A 19905-nucleotide genomic window follows, 5' to 3' on the forward strand; every position below is an offset into this window, starting at 1 on the left:
AAAATTTTACCTTCACACTACGAAATTTTTCTGAAGCTCTTTCTTCCAACGTTGCTCGACCCTCCCAAGAAGGCCAGATTCAGTGAGGGTTCGCCAGCCTGATTTTCCACGAGGCCCAGGTCAAATCCTGGAAGTCTGGTGCTCATGAACCTGAAATCTTGGCTGGGTCCCGGTTGAAGGTAGTCGGGTTGACTCTCACGGTCGGGTCGGTCACTCTATGGAGCTCTTCCCAAAAGTTCTCCATAGTTCTTCATATTTCACAAGGTGCTGCCTGAAGGTTTCCTTGTAGGTTCCAAGCATTCAAAACACCCATCCAAAGCTCTAGAATCTCCTAGATGGCCTCTGGGATGTCTAGACTTCCACAATGCATCTGGCCAAATTCTTAAAAGTCCACTAGATGTACTCCAGGATATGGAATCCTGGTGGAGATGATGCAGGTGGGCACTGTCAACCTGTAGCTTGCAGAGAGTCCACTTCTCCATCCTTCTTGAAGCAAGGCACAGTCCCCAGGGCTGTAGTACCAGATTGTGCCGCAGGCACAGTCATTCAGATTGTAGGCCTTTGGGTGCAGATCCAGATTCCAGCAGGGTACTCCTTCTTTTTCTTTTAGTTTCAGGCAGCAGGTCTGAGAGATTATGCAGCTCTCAGATATTTATTCAGTTTTCTGTGGCAACTAGCAGGGTTCACCTCTGTCCAATGAGTTGCCGGGTGCCATCCAAAAGCATGACAACTTCTTCCAAAGTGAGGCATATCCTTATTGCACAAAGCACTGCACTTCCAAAACCCACCATGGATTATTTCTCTCCAGAGGAATAAGAGTTAGCTAAACCAACTCACTGTGTGGCTCATTTCCATTAGCTGTTCTTCCATCTGACCTCAGCAAATCCCTGTCCTAAACCTGCCATCTTGCTGGAGCAGAGGATGTGGGGGTAGGTACACCTAGCATTCCTTACTGACCTGCTCTCTCTTTGCGCTCAGTATGATTTACCTGGCCCCCTCTGCATGACCCATCCTCCTCAGTTTCAGAGATCTCTCTGTCAGTTAACCTCTGCTCAGGCCAGGCCACCTATCACCTAATCAAAACAGTCTTGCTGAGCCTGTTAGGCTGACCAATCCACAGAGACCACTAGAAAGCAGGATTTTGGCTTACAAATGAGAATGTTCTATGACTTCTCTTCTGTACTAGCTACGATAAATTCAACAGTGGTAAGTTGTTGGATTTATGAATACCAATATTTTAAGTCCGTGAACGACATGTTGCCTCCTTTCCTAGCAACATGCAGAACTAAATAAAATATTGCAATGTTAGCATATGGAGCTAAGTATCTACAATGGAGAAAAATAAATTGGGCAGTTTTTCCCCCACCACGGCATATACACCATATTTTATAAGGCCCCTGCTTATAGTTACATGACCCCCCCCCCCCCGGGACACCTAGTGGAGACCCTGGAGGCACATAATATGTAATAATACAGTAGATTATCACTTTCAAAGTGCCCATACCACCAAAGGTGAGTTTACACACAATTTTATTTTTAAAGACAGTCTGCAAGGCCAGGCTGCCTTTAAGATGACAGCGGGCCCCCAGCAGTGCACATGCACGTGCAGGAAATCTCCTGGCCTCTAAACTTCCATTCCCTATTACATTTTAGGGACTTATAGGTAGTTTGAAAGCCCTGGCTCTATTATCTACTGGGGACATATAGTGTCTGTCATTGCCAATTGTAAGTGTACCCCATTACATGCACCTTTTTACACATAGCACTAGCCTTGGGCCTGGTTAGTAGATCCCATGTTACAGTCAGACAGTTAAAACCAGTTTCTATCAGCAAAAAATGGGGGTGAACAGGGAAAAAGGATGACTTTTTAACAGGGAATATAATGCTGCCAACACAGGAGATTGGTATTTTTTTTTAAAGTATACTAGTGAAAAAAACAGAAGAGCTCAACATGTTCCCCAAATATCAGGATCTTTTTTCTTCACTGCTATTCAAACCCGATTGGGCTCCATTGCACCTAAAGTATCTAGCTCCTCAAATATTGGTTTTGCTATTGGAGAAGTTTGAAACATGTAATGCGAAGAGTGGAATGACATGTGGCAGAAGCAGAACAGAATTTCTGGTACATTTACAGCATAGTGTTCTATTAGATAATTAATCTATTCCTGCTGTAGGGTTCCGATTGCTGAAATGTTTACTTTTGTCCTACTGGACAATAAAAGAGTAAGACAAAATGGTTTTGAGTTATTCTTCATTGCAGCCCTATGCTAATTGTGCCAGAGAAGAATAACTTACCTTCTTCTTAGAGCTGTTAGATGTCAAGACAACCTCTTTCTCCTAATTCTAATTAATTTAGCTTGGCTTGGTTTAAATTACCCAAACTGCCTGAGAGTGCGAGTTAGCCTAATTTCCAGAGACAGTTTCCAGTGTTATGCATCTCTAAATTGTCCCTTGTCCCTTTCAAGGAAAGAGATTCTGATACCCCATTAGGTTTATAGATGCAATCATACATACTTTAAATTTAGTGATTATGTCACTGTCGTTTAAATTGACATTTCGGTTTAAAAGTGGTATCTTCGCTAAAGTGCCTGTCGATATCTCTGAGGTCTTAATTCATCACGAGGTCGTCCTCCGGGATGTAGACCTGAACGCTGTGTAACACCCCTTGATCTTCGCTGTGCCGGCTCCTTGATGTAGGCAGCTCAGCTGTGTAATTACGATCTCGCTACCACACTATAAAAATGATTGATTCTAAATTGACATTTGAAGTTAGTAGTAGAGAAATTATATTTTGTGAACTTCAATATATTCGATTACAAGACACTTGCACCAAAACCTGTCACTGGTCAGATCCCAACTCGTATAACTTTGAGAGGGAGAGCACTCTGTTCCTAAAGTATAGTGTCTACTAAGAGTATTGTCCAATACAAGGGCCTCTAACAGAAGCTAGGTTTGAAGGTTAGATATCATGAAGACAGTTATTAAGGAGCCACTGATACCTTTTCGTGTTGTCAGTAGGAAGGTTATCTTTGAATGGTCCATTGATGATCATACTTCTCAAGTCCTAACTCCCATTGGTTTACCCAATATGGCTAACTCCTGTTTGTCTGCTCTGCAATTCTGTGGAAACACAGCTTCTGAAATGTTTAATGCTTTTACCAGTTCATTATTTCTGTATAATTCTAATACATAGGTGGCCAATTTAGCATTAAACTCCTCAATAATTAAAACCCAGTCAACTTGTTCCTTCCCAATTAATTCAAATATTGTTGTTGGCATTACACTATATTGGGATTCAGTGACACCTATACATTAAATAGTAGCAGAAAATAATTATGATTCATGAAAAGTATAGCAAAATGAAACACTAGGCACTGTAAACCATTACTTAACCACATAACTGCAGGAGTAATTTACGGAGAGTAGGAAGGCAATGCACCCACTTCAATGCTCTCTCTTTAAACTTCTAGCAGGGTGACTGATCACATAATGGTTCTTGATCTAAACATTTTCAATTGGCCACACCTCTTGAAGGAAGACTATAACTGCCCTGGAAGTTTTTAGTAAATTCACTTTCTGATTATCTATCAGTAGCCCTGCCATATTCTATAGCGAAATGACCTTCCTTGTTGCTAGAGTCAAATCAATGCTCTGCTGAGATCTTTATCGGTGGGAGTGATATCCGAGACGACATCAATTTCTCTACTATGAGAAAAAACAAGATGATCCAGTGTTGAAAGTTGGGCTGAAACCGTCAACATTATCGGCGCCCTCTTGCTCTCCTTAAACCTTTTGTGCGCGTAAAACAGCCGCCATTTTGGGCACCATGGCTTCCCTGCTCTCGCCGAGAGCCAGCGCGCCTCTCTCTCCCTCCTAGCTTCGCTGACAACCCCCCTGCCTGCACCTGCCGCGAATCATAAAACCCCTCTTCGGCGCTGCTCTGCCCCAGGCCCTCGTCCTGTACCCAGCGCAACACCTCCCTTCTTCCCATTTATGATCCCCGGCCCTTTGATGCAAACCCCTTTTCCCCGTGTGCCCGTTTGTCTTCCCCGTTCCCAGGCCGACACCCAGCTCTGCCGATACCAATCCTTGCCCCTCCCCGTACAATAGAAAGTTTCCCCCCAGCAAGGGATCCCCGGGTTGATCAAAGCCCCCCGCCCTACGAGATCCGATCGAACCCCACACACTCCGTGAATCGGCGGAATATCCAGCTGCGCGATGATCATCACCTGTTGTGAACGGGGCAGGGACTTCCACTGTAACCTTGCGTGGGAACGGGCTGGGAAGGGGGATTCTGAGGATGTCTTTCCGTACATCAAAGTATCGACGAGAATGTGTTACATGCAATAAAGAGATAAACTTGTGTATAAGAGGCCAGGCCTCAGGGATGCAGTTAGAGCACCTCAGAACGATACCTTCTGTCCGTTTCGTTGTGTTCTCCTCCGGAGAGAATAAAAACCTTGTTTCCTGCCTTCCAGTCTCCAGCGCCTGCCTCTTCAATAGTTTAACTTCTTTGTGGGTTCAAGAGGCGACACCGCCGGGCAATACTTAAGGATCTTATATTCTGGTTGGTAGTGCCACCCTTATTTTCAACACCAGCATCATGGAGGAGCAACATTTGACAGAGACTCTGCCCTAAATATTGTGTGAAGGTGGTCATCCTGGATTGTAAACAACTTATTACTGTCTGAACTCAAGAGTCTCAGCAGCGGTGTGTGTGACGTCGTCTCCGGGCTCTTGATCTATTTAGCCGGATCATTTGATTGCACAAAAATCTATGAAATACATCACTGAAGTTGCGAGATTCTCCTGCCAGCGACAGTTGGGGCAAATTTTCTGACTTTACTACAGACTAATGGAAGAAGAGTTCTGGACCTCCTAGAGGACTTTCTCACATTGAAGGAGTAAAAGGATCACTCCATTTTGTGTTTAGAGGATTCAACCTGGAGCCAGATGAAGAATCAATCACTATCATAACCAGCGAAGGCAATTTCACACAGTCGTCAGTACCCTGAGGCATCTGTGTTTGAGAAGATTCACCAGAGACACGTTTTTCAATCATTCATGTTTGAAGGGCCTAGAAGATTTTTTGAGATTCTAGGCTTCGTAAATTTCTTCTGTTTTATTTCTACCTTTTTTACCCTGTTGTGTGCGGTGAGGATAGTCCATCTGCCTTTGTTTAGTAGTTACTGGGTAAAAAGTTTTCCTCCTACCTGGTCTACAGGGGCGGGTTCAGAATAACTAAGAGACTTTTCTGAAACTGTTTCCTTAATGAGAAAACTGGATCGGGAGGCTAATTTTTTCAAATTATTTTTTCTTGAGGTGCATTATCTCTTAGAAAAGGCAACTCAAAAACATTGATGGGAAAAAGAGAACAAATACTGAAAAGGCAAAGGAGTTAGTGATAAAGGAAGAAACAGAAAGCAAAAAAGGGGCAGAGTTCAACAAACAGAACCTAAAAAAACTAGAGTGATCTACGGTCCTGACTGGGAACCATCAGGAGTGCCGCGAGGATAACGGAGAAGAGAGGACGATCGGGCGCTGGATTCGGAAGACAAGAAACCGTCCATGCGGTCCGGGTAAGGTCGTGTAATCACGACAAGTTGCGAAATGATTGCTTGATTGCTTGTTTGTTTAAAAATACTAGTATTGCTCTCTTTTATTTATTTGGAGATTCACTGTCTGCAAACGGAGAAACAACGGGCTCTCTCTTTTGCAAGCAGTGGAGGATAGGTAGGGCAGCAGCCGTGCTTATTTTTTCTCCCCCACTCAATAATCACTTGAAACTGAACTGTTGTTCGCAAAACTATTGTTTCCTGGAGATTCCCTGTCTGCAAACAGGGAAGAGACCACCCTTTTTGCAGACAGTGAAAAGGGTAGGTAACGCAGATCTTTGCGGACCTACTCATTCTCCCCATTGTTATTTATTGGTCTTTTGTTATTTTGATCCATGAGGTATTCACTGCCTGCAAACAACGTAGAATAGAAATATTCTGTCCAGTCTTTGCACCTAGTGATAAGATAGGCAGTGCTGACTTTTTAGTCCCTCGTTACGAGCCGTCATGTCTGTCTTCTCCCCACTGATTAGTAGCCTGTTTAGCCCGGACCGCCTATTAGAGATGGACCATCCAGCCCCACTGGAAGGCACCCCTAATAAGGACATGTTCATGAAGCATGGATTGACCGCTATAGCCTATAGTAAACTATGGCATAAATATACGAAAAAGGGTCAAGAAAGTCAGTGGCCCCTGATAGGATCCTTCGATGATGATAAAATAAAAACGCTAGAAACTGCCCTGGGTAAAAACAAGACAACACCCACTATGCTTGACAGTTTCGGCATGTGGCGAAAAGAAACTGAACAACGTAAAAAGAAAACTGAGAGTAGGCTGGAAAAAGAGCTGCGAAAAGCAGCCCACCTAGCTGCCCAGAACTTAGAAAAAGAGATAAAGGAAAGAGAGAAAGCTAAACAGAAACTAGAAATGGAAACGCCAAGCCAGTGTCCGGTTAGAACTCCCTCCATGCTCTACCCTGATTTACCCTCGAAACAACGAGCCAATGAGGACCTGCTGTTAGGTCCTCCTATCATCTACATGCCCCCTCCATATGCCCCTTCTCAACCCTTGGCGCAGCACGCGCCACCCCCAGGTACAAACGAAGGTACCGCCACAGCGTCGGCCCCAATGGCCTCTGTGCCAGCCGAACCCCTTGTATTAAAACCCGCATCAACAACAACGTTAGACGACCATGAGACTCGAGGGGCTGGCCCTGCAAGAACAAACAGACTAGACAAAGATGAGCGAGCGGGGATCGACAAAATAGCAAGGACACTGGTAGAAAGAAAGGATGATGAAGAGTACATCACAGATATGTTCAGCTCGTATACAGGGAGTCACAGACGACATTTTACCGTACGACTGTGTTATCATGTCTTGAATGCATACGAGGACCGATATCGAGACAAAGGTCCCGAGAGCCTAAGGACTCTGTACCGGAAGGTCGATATCGGGGATGAGGGCGAGTGTGATGTGTCGGACCTCCTTACGCGTACGCTTGAGGTTTTCCGCCACCTCACTGAACGAAAGCCGGGAGCTAAATCCGCAGCCTCCGTAGTGACCGAACCACCAACCGAGCAATCTAACACCATGATGCCGATACGTGAGGCTGCCCCTTACTGGGTTCCTCCTCGGGGTACAGGGACTCACGATGATGCAAACAACCAAGATGCGAAGGGAAGGGTAGTGTACAACTGGGTCTACCAGCCATGGGACCGGCAAGAGATACTGACATTCCGGAAATCTCTACCCGACCTACGTAAAAACCCCACTGCCTTCTATACTGAATTGGGTACAGCCCTGGGCTCAACGATTATGACCCTGGCTTTCATCGACTTGTTCTTCGGGTTATGTCTACCAGCTGATGTGTGGAAGCAAATCCGGAAAGTCGACCACCTTGAGCTGTTTGGACATACCTGGTCACAACTCGATGACCTGGACAAACAACGGGGACCAGGACAAAAGCCGTTGAAATCCATTCTAGACCTCCCAGATAAAATCGTAGAGAAATTAAAAACCCTAATCCCAGAAAAGAAAGTGGACTGGTCGATAGTAACAGCCTGTCGCCAAAAACCCCAGGAGGATGTATCGGAATACTTCTCCCGGTTTGAAACGGTGTTCTCCGATTACAGCGGCCAGGACATGACCACTGCAACCGGACACCATCTGTTTGTCCAGAATTATGTTAAGGGCCTATCATCGGAAATCTCCCAGAAACTACAGGCCAGCGAGAGTAGTTGGGCAGCCTCCAAACCTACAGCGATTCTCCAAATGGCCCAATATTATGAGCATCAAAAAAATGAAAACGATAGGGCGACAGAGAAAAAGAAGAAGGACTTAAAAGAGAGGGTGATGATTGCCAAACTGCAAGGGGTGACTATAGGACGAGACCAATACCGGGGAAACTACCAGACAAACGTCCCTAAGACTACATTTCCCCAGGACCGCACTCTGACTTCCTACAGTGGACGCACAGACCTTAGAGAAGACCAGTGCGCTTTCTGCAAAGGGACTGGCCATTGGAAATCCCAGTGCCCAGTTCTTCTGGAAATGATCAGAAACAAAGACCCCAGGGATGTAGCAAACGGACCGAGACCTAAGGGACAACAACGAGGGCCCCCAAATGACGCGACTAATGACAGATCAAGCAGACCAAATACGTTCGATCGACCCAGGCAGAACCAATATCAACAATCTGACTATGACGACACTCACACCTTCGCATAGGACAGCCAAGGGCGAGGGAGGGATCCAGTCGAGCTCTATGTTGACCAGCAGGGCCCTTATGTCACTGCTAAGGTCCTGGGTACCAAGTCTCCATTTCTGGTAGACACTGGCGCAACACGTAGTGCGTTATCTAAACGACTGATTCCAAGGGCACCCTTGTCTGGCTCACTCATAACATCGACAGGTTTCGATGGAACGCCCTCCACCAACCCTTTGTCTGCCCCGATTTCTCTTTGACGTAGAAAACAACACCACCGACACCACGTTCTTGCTTTCCTCCAATAGCCCTGACGCCATTATGGGACTTGACTTACTGAAACACTTCCGAGCGACGATCAGGTGTTCTCAAGATGGAGTTCGAGTGTTTCTTTACGACAACCCCGTTCTGCTTAGACATTGCTCCCCCCGACACATGTTTTCCATCACCGACGTTGACGCGTCCCTGCTTGACACTCTACCTCCGTATCTGTGGGCCAAAGCGGATTCGGACGTAGGGCGTATGTTAATTGACCCAGTGCACATTACTGTCCGACCAGACGCAACACTCCCAAAACTCCCACAATATCGGATATCGCCAGAGGGCGAGAAGGCATTGGTAATGATTATCCAGTCACTGATAGACGCAGGAGTGGTAGAGGAAGTGGTTAGCAACGTTTGCAACAGCCCTATCTTGCCCATTATCAAGAAGCAGGGAGAGGGAGATGAGAAAGCATACCGTTTCATCATCGACCTCCGAGAGATCAACAAAGTGGTGGTACCCCAGTACCCTGTGGTCTCAGACATCACCACCATCCTGACCTTGATTCCATCCACTGCCACCACCTTTTCCGTCATCGACCTCAAGAACGCATTCTTCTCCATCCCCATCCACCCAGACAGCCGATATCTCTTCGGCTTTACCCTAAAAGCCCGCTCATATAGGTTTTGCCGAGCGCCTCAAGGCTACACGGAAAGCCCTAGCATCTACAGCCAGGCCCTCAAAAGACAACTAGACCAAGTCCAGTTACCCGACGGAGTGGTGTTGGTACAATATGTCGATGACATCCTTTTGGCAGCCGACACCACCCCTCTAGCGGTTACCGCCACCATTCAACTCTTGCACTTCCTTGCGGAAAATGGCCACAAGGTCTCCAAGAAGAAGTTGCAATTCTGCCTACCCCAGGTCACTTACCTAGGCCACCTTTTGTCCAAAGATGGAAGAAAACTCACCCCTGATCGAATCCAAACCATTCTAGATACCCCTGTCCCTAAGACCCAGAAGCAGGTTCGCTCCCTATTAGGCCTCACCTCCTTCTGCCGACAATGGTTACCAAACTTCAGCCTCGTTGTAAAACCACTGCTTTCTCTGCTAAACAAAGACGTCCCTTTCCCACTCCCTTGGACTCCTGAGTGTCAAACTTCCTTCACAGAACTGCGAGATGCCCTTTGCTCAGCCCCTGTCCTGGGTACCCCTGATTACAAAAAGCCCTTCTCCCTTTACACTCACGAAAGGGAGGGGTGCGCTTTATCTGTCCTGACCCAGGCCATCGGCCCTAAGCAACGACCGTGCGCTTACTTCTCTGCCACTCTTGACCCTGTCGCCAGAGCCTTGCCTGCCTGCCTTCGAGCTGTAGCTGCTGCTGCAGTCTCTATCCGACAGAGTGAGGGGATTGTACTCTCGAATTCCCTCACGGTACTGGTACCCCATGCAGTCGACACCCTCCTGAACCAAACCAAGACGCAACATCTGACGAGTGCACGACTGACTGGATACGAACTGACCTTGCTTGCCCCCCATATCACCCTGAAAAGATGCACCACACTGAACCCAGCAACTCTGTTACCCTTGCCAGAGAACGATCCCAATGTGCACCCCGTACATGACTGCGTGACTCTTACGGACGAACAGACCAGGAGTAGGGTCGATCTCAGAGACACAGCTTTCCCTGACCCCGACGGGGAGTTGTGGGTGGACGGTTCTTGCATCAAACTCTCCGATGGTACCACTTCCGCTGCCTATGCAGTCACCACGGCTCGAACTGTAGTAGAAACAGCCCGCATCACCCAGCGATCTGCCCAGGCAGCGGAACTGATTGCGTTGACGCGAGCCTGCATCCTGGCAACAGGAACCACAGCGAACATTTACACCGACAGCCAGTATGCCTTCGGGGTGGTTCACCATTTTGGGCTCCTCTGGAGGGAGAGAGGATACTTGACCTCACACGGCACACCCATTTTGCACGGGGATTTAGTCTCCGCCTTAATCGAAGCTGTCCTCCTCCCCAACAAACTTGCCGTTATCAAATGCCAGGCACACAAGAAAGTGACAGACATTATTGGACAGGGAAATGCACTAGCCGACATCACCGCCCGAACGACAGCTGAAAATAGAACGACAACACATATGTACGTGACCAGGTCACAAGCAGAAAACTGGACTGACGCCAAGGACACAATTAGAGACATACAAACGGCTAGTACACAACACAAATTGACTGAATGGACACGGGTGGGATTGAAAGACGATGAAGGCTGCTGGCGGACAAAAGACACGAACAGATGGTTGCTACCTGATTCGTACTTGATTCCCATATTAACCATGGCACACTCCCCTGCCCACATAGGATCAGCCCCCATGATCGAACTTGTCTCCAGGGTTTGGCACAATGACAAGATCCCAGATTCCGCCAAACGCCTGGTCCAACAATGCTTAATATGCCTGCAACACAACCCCGGGAAAGGAACTGTAGTACCCCGGGGGGGATTTGGGGTCCCAAACCACCCATTTGAAGTCCTGCAGATGGACTACATCCAGCTAGACAGATGCCAAGGCCTGAAATATGTACTCGTCGTGGTGTGCGCATTTAGCAAGTGGGTGGAAGCATATCCAACCCGTGACAACACCGCTATGGCCACTGCAAAGGTTCTGTTAAAGGAGTTTTTCCCCCGTTATGGCCTCTGTCGTGTTTTATGGAGTGATAATGGCCCCCACTTTGTAGCCAAAGTTATCCAGCTCATCCTAAATGGGCTGGGTATTAAACAGAAATTCCACGCAGTCTTCCACCCTCAATCTGCTGGGCTTGTCGAACGACACAATGCCACACTAAAGCTTAAACTGGCCAAAATAGTGGCTACGACGGGCCTGAAATGGCCAGACGCCCTCCCATTGGCATTGCTATCCATGCGCTCTACCCCCACCCGACATCACTTAACCCCTTATGAAGTTGTCTTCGGTCGACCCATGAGCGTCTGGTCTGCCCCGAAACCAACTTCCATTCATGACGTTCCGGACGTCCTAATGTCTGATTATCTGTACAAATTGACTGAAACTTTGTCTGTCCTTCATCAGCAGGTGCAGCAGGCCATCCCCGATGCTTCCAGGGGTCCGGGTCACGCCATCCAGCCGGGGGACTTCGTGCTGATCCGAAATTTTCAGCGATCAAAGAGTTTGGAACCCCGGTGGACGGGCCCCTGGCAAGTGCTGATCACCACTCGGACCGCACTTCGAGTGGAGGGGAAGAAACACTGGCTGCACGCTCATCACTGCAAAAAGGTCTCTCCAACCCTGGCCACGACAGACACCGTCAACACCCAAGAAGAGCTCCTGAACCAGGACCGACCATCGTTGAACTGCTACCCTGATACTGAGACACTTGAACTTTCAAAACATCCTGACCCCACTGTGCCATCTCGAGAAGGGTATTTCCTGCGTCGAAAGGAGGGAGCTTCGGCTAAGTAGGCCACGGACTAGGTTAAAGGATCTCAGAACGGTGACCCAAACTACCAAGGGTTACCTGGAGAGAAGCTAAAACTAAGTCTGTGGTCCTGCCCACTACCGAGCACCTTGAAGACGAAGATGATGGAAGCGCCAGATAAGAAGATGATGGAAGCGCCAAATAAGAAGCCGACGGAGACAGCAGGAAATACCCACTACAGAAATCCGAGAACAGACAGACTCCATAGCTCAAAGACAATTGCACTCTTCATCGTAATCCTCCTCTGTTTTCTCCTCATGACTACGCTCTGGATTATGGAAGAACACGCACCTGCTCACGAAACATTCCTAACCACTGCTCAGCCTACCACCATGAAGGAACATTATCTAATTTCGCTCTCTCCTCAACTAAGAGAGAGGCGAAAGGAGTTTTGGAACAACTCTTTCGTGCAGCTACTTCACCAGCACAATCTTGCCACCAACACCACCAACTGCTGGATCTGTGGGTTGCTACCCCATGCCACTGGACATTCAATACCATTCATCCCTTCACCCTTCTCTGTCCACGGCTCCTGCCTTGCCTGGCTGATCCTCCTGCAAGAGAGCTATACGGGCAATGCCACCTCCAGCAGAACTGCAGCACATTCTTCTCATGGGGCCGGGCGAAACAAGACAAAGACACACTTCTGCCCGCTGACCCCCAGCGACTCGATCCAAATGGACATCCCGGCTAAAGAACGAATCGAAATGCAGGTGTTCAACAATCCAACCAGACCCACCTTCTCCTATCTGCGGAAACGAACGGCTGCCACTCTGACTGTGGCCCTGTCGGTCATCAACGTCACAGGCCACATGTGTGTAGAAGGACTTGGGACACAGCTGGTGGGTCGCAGCGCTTGCCGCTTTACCAGCACTCTGGATTCCACGGATCCACCTTCCTTTGTGTCATCCCCAAACATGTATTTCATCTGCGGCACGAAGGCCTACACCTGGCTCCCCAAAGGCTGGGGGGGCACTTGCTACATCTCCTTCGTCCTTCCTCCAACTTATGTGGCCCCAGCGAATCACCACAGGCAAAAACGAGCCAAAGACGTTGAGCAAGCCGACTCAACAGGGGCGCAGTTCCTCGATGCTATGAAAGGACTCGTCCCCCTCTGGGGCCCGATGGCAAACAGCCGTGCCATCCGACATTTGACTCAGGCAGTCGAGACAACCATGAACATCACAGCGGGCATCTTTGCCAACAACACTGCCGAGCTCCAAGCGGTCCGTTTGGTGGCTCTTCAGAACCGCCTCGTTCTAGATGTGGTTCTGGCGGACCGTGGAGGAGCATGCCGCATTATTGGGTCCAGCTGTTGTACATACATACCGGACAACTCACCCTCAGTGTACAAAGCCATCGAACATCTTCACAGACTCTCTTCGGAAGTTCACCAAGAGCAAGAAGAATGGTCGCTTGGTGGTTGGTTCTGGGACACCCTCAAAAGCTGGGGCTGGAGACTGCTCACCATTATCCTGATTCCCGTAGTTGTAATATGTGGCCTATGCTTAGGAATTCAATGTCTGCCACCTATGTGTTCTTTATGTGCGAGTTGTATTTTTCCCAAAACTGTGGACATTGGAAGCGAACATATGAGAGCATTGTATGATACCGAAGTTAGGAATTTGATGAAAATTGACATTGAGTAAAGCAAGGTGGCTAGATATGTTGAAAAGGGGGGACTGTTGAAAGTTGGGCTGAAACCGTCAACATTATCGGCGCCCTCTTGCTCTCCTTAAACCTTTTGTGCGCGTAAAACAGCCGCCATTTTGGGCACCATGGCTTCCCTGCTCTCGCCGAGAGCCAGCGCGCCTCTCTCTCCCTCCTAGCTTCGCTGACAACCCCCCTGCCTGCACCTGCCGCGAATCATAAAATCCCTCTTCGGCGCTGCTCTGCCCCAGGCCCTCGTCCTGTACCCAGCGCAACACCTCCCTTCTTCCCATTTATGATCCCCGGCCCTTTGATGCAAACCCCTTTTCCCCGTGTGCCCGTTTGTCTTCCCCGTTCCCAGGCCGACACCCAGCTCTGCCGATACCAATCCTTGCCCCTCCCCGTACAATAGAAAGTTTCCCCCCAGCAAGGGATCCCCGGGTTGATCAAAGCCCCCCGCCCTACGAGATCCGATCGAACCCCACACACTCCGTGAATCGGCGGAATATCCAGCTGCGCGATGATCATCACCTGTTGTGAACGGGGCAGGGACTTCCACTGTAACCTTGCGTGGGAACGGGCTGGGAAGGGGGATTCTGAGGATGTCTTTCCGTACATCAAAGTATCGACGAGAATGTGTTACATGCAATAAAGAGATAAACTTGTGTATAAGAGGCCAGGCCTCAGGGATGCAGTTAGAGCACCTCAGAACGATACCTTCTGTCCGTTTCGTTGTGTTCTCCTCCGGAGAGAATAAAAACCTTGTTTCCTGCCTTCCAGTCTCCAGCGCCTGCCTCTTCAATAGTTTAACTTCTTTGTGGGTTCAAGAGGCGACACCGCCGGGCAATACTTAAGGATCTTATATTCTGGTTGGTAGTGCCACCCTTATTTTCAACACCAGCATCATGGAGGAGCAACATTTGACAGAGACTCTGCCCTAAATATTGTGTGAAGGTGGTCATCCTGGATTGTAAACAACTTATTACTGTCTGAACTCAAGAGTCTCAGCAGCGGTGTGTGTGACGTCGTCTCCGGGCTCTTGATCTATTTAGCCGGATCATTTGATTGCACAAAAATCTATGAAATACTTCACTGAAGTTGCGAGATTCTCCTGCCAGCGACAGTTGGGGCAAATTTTCTGACTTTACTACAGACTAATGGAAGAAGAGTTCTGGACCTCCTAGAGGACTTTCTCACATTGAAGGAGTAAAAGGATCACTCCATTTTGTGTTTAGAGGATTCAACCTGGAGCCAGATGAAGAATCAATCACTATCATAACCAGCGAAGGCAATTTCACACAGTCGTCAGTACCCTGAGGCATCTGTGTTTGAGAAGATTCACCAGAGACACGTTTTTCAATCATTCATGTTTGAAGGGCCTAGAAGATTTTTTGAGATTCTAGGCTTCGTAAATTTCTTCTGTTTTATTTCTACCTTTTTTACCCTGTTGTGTGCGGTGAGGATAGTCCATCTGCCTTTGTTTAGTAGTTACTGGGTAAAAAGTTTTCCTCCTACCTGGTCTACAGGGGCGGGTTCAGAATAACTAAGAGACTTTTCTGAAACTGTTCCCTTAATGAGAAAACTGGATCGGGAGGCTAATTTTTTCAAATTATTTTTTCTTGAGGTGCATTATCTCTTAGAAAAGGCAACTCAAAAACATTGATGGGAAAAAGAGAACAAATACTGAAAAGGCAAAGGAGTTAGTGATAAAGGAAGAAACAGAAAGCAAAAAAGGGGCAGAGTTCAACAAACAGAACCTAAAAAAACTAGAGTATGAAGAAAAGAGCAAGGAAACTATGAGCAAAAATAAAAAAGGGAAAATATTAAAGGAAAGAAGAGGAAAAAATGGACATGGGAAGAAAGTAGCAGAAAATAAGAATGTTCTGTGGTTCTGCAAGTTCAGTTCGTATATGTAATGTATGAAGGTTACACGTTCCAATCCTTTTGAGAACATTGGCTAATACACCAATTGCAGAGTTCCATCTAAAGCCAGCAGGGCACGCTTTATAATTCTAATAACTCAGAAGCTGAATGATTTTACGGCAGAGACCAGTGTGTGTATCCCACGGGCCATAGCCTCGAATTTCAATACGAACTTGAATCACAAATTCTCCTTTAGAAATTTGTGTGTTGGATATTGGCCAAAGTCTCCATTTTAGAAATACCAACAGTGGGTTCAGGCACCTGCTGCAGACATGTCTATGTAACTTGCATGTCACAGGTTCTAATCTGGTGCACTCCTTACCAGTTCCCTATTAATGCTCCCGGTGGAGTTACACCGCTGGAGTTACAGACACTCAGGGTACCAGTAAATCCAGAGGGCGGTAGCTAACCAGGTATTACAAGTGGGACCCTCCAAACCCCCTTAAAAGTAAAGATCTGCCAGAATAATCAGCAATTTCAGGTCCTATTTCCCTAGTATTTCCTTATTTCTCCACATATTTTTTTCTAAGAGATTTCAGCTTTAATAAACACATCTTTGAAAAACACTTACACCGCGTGCCTTCACATTTTCACAATTGCCCCACTTTGTAAACATGGGGCGCTTTTTTGGGGGAGGGGCTTTCTGATTCACTAATGGGCGACACTTTGTTTTGGTACCCGGGCCCTTTTTCTGTCCCATTCCGACCCTGCTCTCCATAGCCAATGAATGTGTTACCAGTGCCCCGCCACCCAATTGCACCCAAGATCACTGTTTCTGTACTTTTTATGCACAGATCAACCAATCGGCAGGACTTAAGTAATGCTGCACAGTGTACTCGAAAAGAAAGAGTGGTTATCCATGTCACTGGCCGCCGGTGGCGTTTGGTGACGTACACAAATGGTAGGGCGAGCAAAGTGAATATATTTTCAGGAACTGTGAGACTCTAGCAGTGCCTTTAGGCTCAACACCAAAGCCCCCAATCATGACTTGTTAAGTGTTCTGTTTATAACAGAGCACGACTCAGAGCTCTGGAGATGAGGCCGAAGGCAGTGTGATTTTCTCACAGTGCAACAGTTAAAAATGAAAATACAGAATTCATAGTCTGCACTATGCAATCAGTCTTTCGTGTGAAGTCGACCCGAAGGTATTAGAGTGCTTTCAGTAAGCACCTGTTAGATTACACAGTTTTACCTTAATTTTTTATGGGCACCGGGGAGGTTAAGTTATTTGCCCAGAACCACAGCATATTAAGCCGCGCCGTGACTCATACTTGCTTCCCTAGCTCTAAAGTCAACATCTCTGGCCGTTAAGCCACACCCTCTTACTTACAAAGAAATATCCTACACGGGGGATTATGCTCTAAATACCTAACATCCAGGAATGCAGCTTATGCAGTAATCAAATCAATGACATGGCATGCATGATTACTTTAATGATCTATTATAATGAACAATAAAACGTTTGCTTACCCATCAGCTGCAGCATGTCCTATATGTTCTTCAGTACATGGCTCCAAGGTCTCTTTGGTGAGAGTCGTGCCAGAGGAGACTATATTCTGCATAGCGCTATTGTTAAGGGTGTTGTGATGACATTGTCCTTTAATTGAGCTTGTGAGGTAATAAAGACCCTGCATACTCTTTTCTGAGATTGATCCTAGGGTGACATGAGTTGTGGGAGAATGCACCCCACTGTGTTTATGACCTGCTGTTTATGTCACCCTGCGTTAATAGAACCTTTATTTAGGCCTCAACAAGAGAGATCCACTGTAAGCAATCCAGGGTTCAAACGCATATGCCTAGTGACTTAAGAGGCGTTACCTGTGGTGCATGAAACCTGTCTCACTGGAGAGTATGTCTGTGAGTTAAAACGCGTAGTGGGTCACCAACTGACGAATCCCCACCCTCTGCGTTTGCCATTAACTTATCTGCAACACCTTCAAAGTGTACTCCAACTCCTATTGGCCCGCCCCCAGGCATACTGCTTGCTCATTTGTTTCTTTTTTCTGCATTTTGGGGCATCGTGGAGAGCACACAAACATCGCTACCCCTTTTTCTGCTTACCCCCAAACCTCCTGCCGGCTCCATCTTAAACCGGCGCCCTAGGTCCAATAAATCCATTGTCACATCACTGCAGCCTGAACTTGTTGATAAAAAAAAACAGTCCGTGCCTTGCTTTAAGGCTGTTTTTACTAGTAAATAGAATGAGAGCAAAACACGGATTGGTGTGAGCAGGAGAACCCAGTGCTCCAAATGAGACTGGGGCAGCCATGGTACGTTTCCCTTCCCCCCTGCCTCCTTACCAGCGCAGTTCAGAAGTCTAAAGTACGCATGTCTGATTGGCCACAGTAACAGACCTGTCTAGCCTGACATGGGCACCAGGCTTTAGCCCTTTACTGTCAATCTCAGCAGGATTGGCCACGCCCTGCTCAACCCAGACACAGGCAGACAAACATGTAAAACATGCCACAGCCGCAGTAAATAATAATATGGCAATTTGATTTGTCACATTCAATAGGCAATGCATGTTGGGGCAATAGGGGTGGCGGGTCAATGGCCCTTTGCTCAAATGAAGAAACCACTGCTGATGGCAGTCATGTCTGAGCAAGTCAGACTGAGAGCTGGAAAGCAGAGTTGAGGCGCGTATTGCAGCTCAGAGCAAGTGACGAGAGAACCGCCTTATGGCTCCCGGCGCCAGCCTATCCACCAATGAAACAGCAGCGGCCCCACCCAGACATCCACGAGGGAAAATAAATAAATAATCAATTTTCCCTGGCGAAATCCACCTCCCCACCCGGCCCCACCCCCCCCCCCCACCCCCCCCCCCAGCGCTCTTACTGCACAGGCCGCTGCTGCCCATGTTATTTTTCTCTGCTCCATGCACGATATCCCTGTCAGTAGTACTTTGCTATTCGTGGACCTTGGCCAATGAAGATCTAGAGTCAGGCAGGCTCGTCTGTTTCTAATGGAGTACCCCCGCCTGCGTCAAAAGTAAGCAGATTGCAATGAGGGGCACAGTTATATTCACAGAGGTCCTGACGTCAGTGTCCGCTGCACCTTGCCCAGGCAGCACAGGATTCCGGCACCATACTTCAGTTCCTTTCTCTATCGAGGCAAGAGGGTTTCTAAATCGAAATGTTATGCCCTTTGGCAGGGTCGGATTGGGATTAAAAATCGGCCCGGGAATGCTAAAAAAAAGTGCCACACGTTTGCATTTTGCCTTTCCACAAACCACTGCTTCTGTGAAATTTTATTAAAAAAGGGAGAGGGGTGTTAAAAAAAATGCACAGATTAGTTTACACTGGTGAAAGACACCTGAAAACAAGTGAGATCACTTCTGCTCAGGCCACCTGCCCCTACACATTAATTGCCGGCCCAGTGAGAGAAAGGACACCTCTGCCGTTGATAAAATGGAGGTAATGTACACCCATCTACCTCCAGAAAGGCCACTCCGGCACCCACTGGGCCGCTGGCGGCATCGAACAACGCAAAAACTGCCCAAATCGGTCCCCTAGGCTGCTCAAAAAAGCAGCCCACAGCTGGAACTGGACACCAGCCCCTTGGGCATTGCCCGAGTGCCCGCGTTACCAATCCGACTCTGCCCTTTGGTGACTAGATCTAATATCAAGGCACAGGCTCTCCATAAAGCTATGATGTAGAATGTGATACATATAACAAAATGCAGTACAATAGCCAATAATTTAAGGATGTCCAGATACATAGACCCATTTACAGCTGTAAGTCATTGATGCCAATCATATTAGAATTTATGTTTAAGAGGTAAAAAACAGGATTAAATAAAACCGGTCTGTTTTGTTAAAGCTAAACCCAAATAAACAAAGGCGCGGGATACTGCTTTATACAAAACCAAAGGAGTAAATGTTCACCTATGCATTTGCATGATGTTCTGTCCAGGTGGCAGATATTTGGGTCAACATGTTCCAGAACCTCAGAGTTCTGTCCAAACTGCTGCTTTTTTAATTTCTGCAGTGGTTCAGAATTCACCATTAATAAATGGGCCAGTGGTGGCTTACAATTGTGGAGCCTTTCAGGTCTCCCGTCTATTGGTGATGCAGAGATCCTATGGTGCAATGGGTAGGGATGCCACCTTTCTTATAAACATTTTTTAAAAATGTCGCTATATTGGATTGCCAAGAACTAATTGGTGAAAAGAATTTGTGTAAGATTGTCAAAATTATTTTGTAACTTGGCACTCTTCCATCTATATGCCCTAATAACCATTCTGAAACAGTTTAGACAGTTCTCAAATACTTTTTAACTGATTTTATTTTGTGTTTGCTGTTGTAGGCTTATGTTTC

Source organism: Lissotriton helveticus, chromosome 9, assembly GCF_964261635.1.
Source record: "Lissotriton helveticus chromosome 9, aLisHel1.1, whole genome shotgun sequence".
NCBI lineage: Eukaryota > Metazoa > Chordata > Amphibia > Caudata > Salamandridae > Lissotriton > Lissotriton helveticus.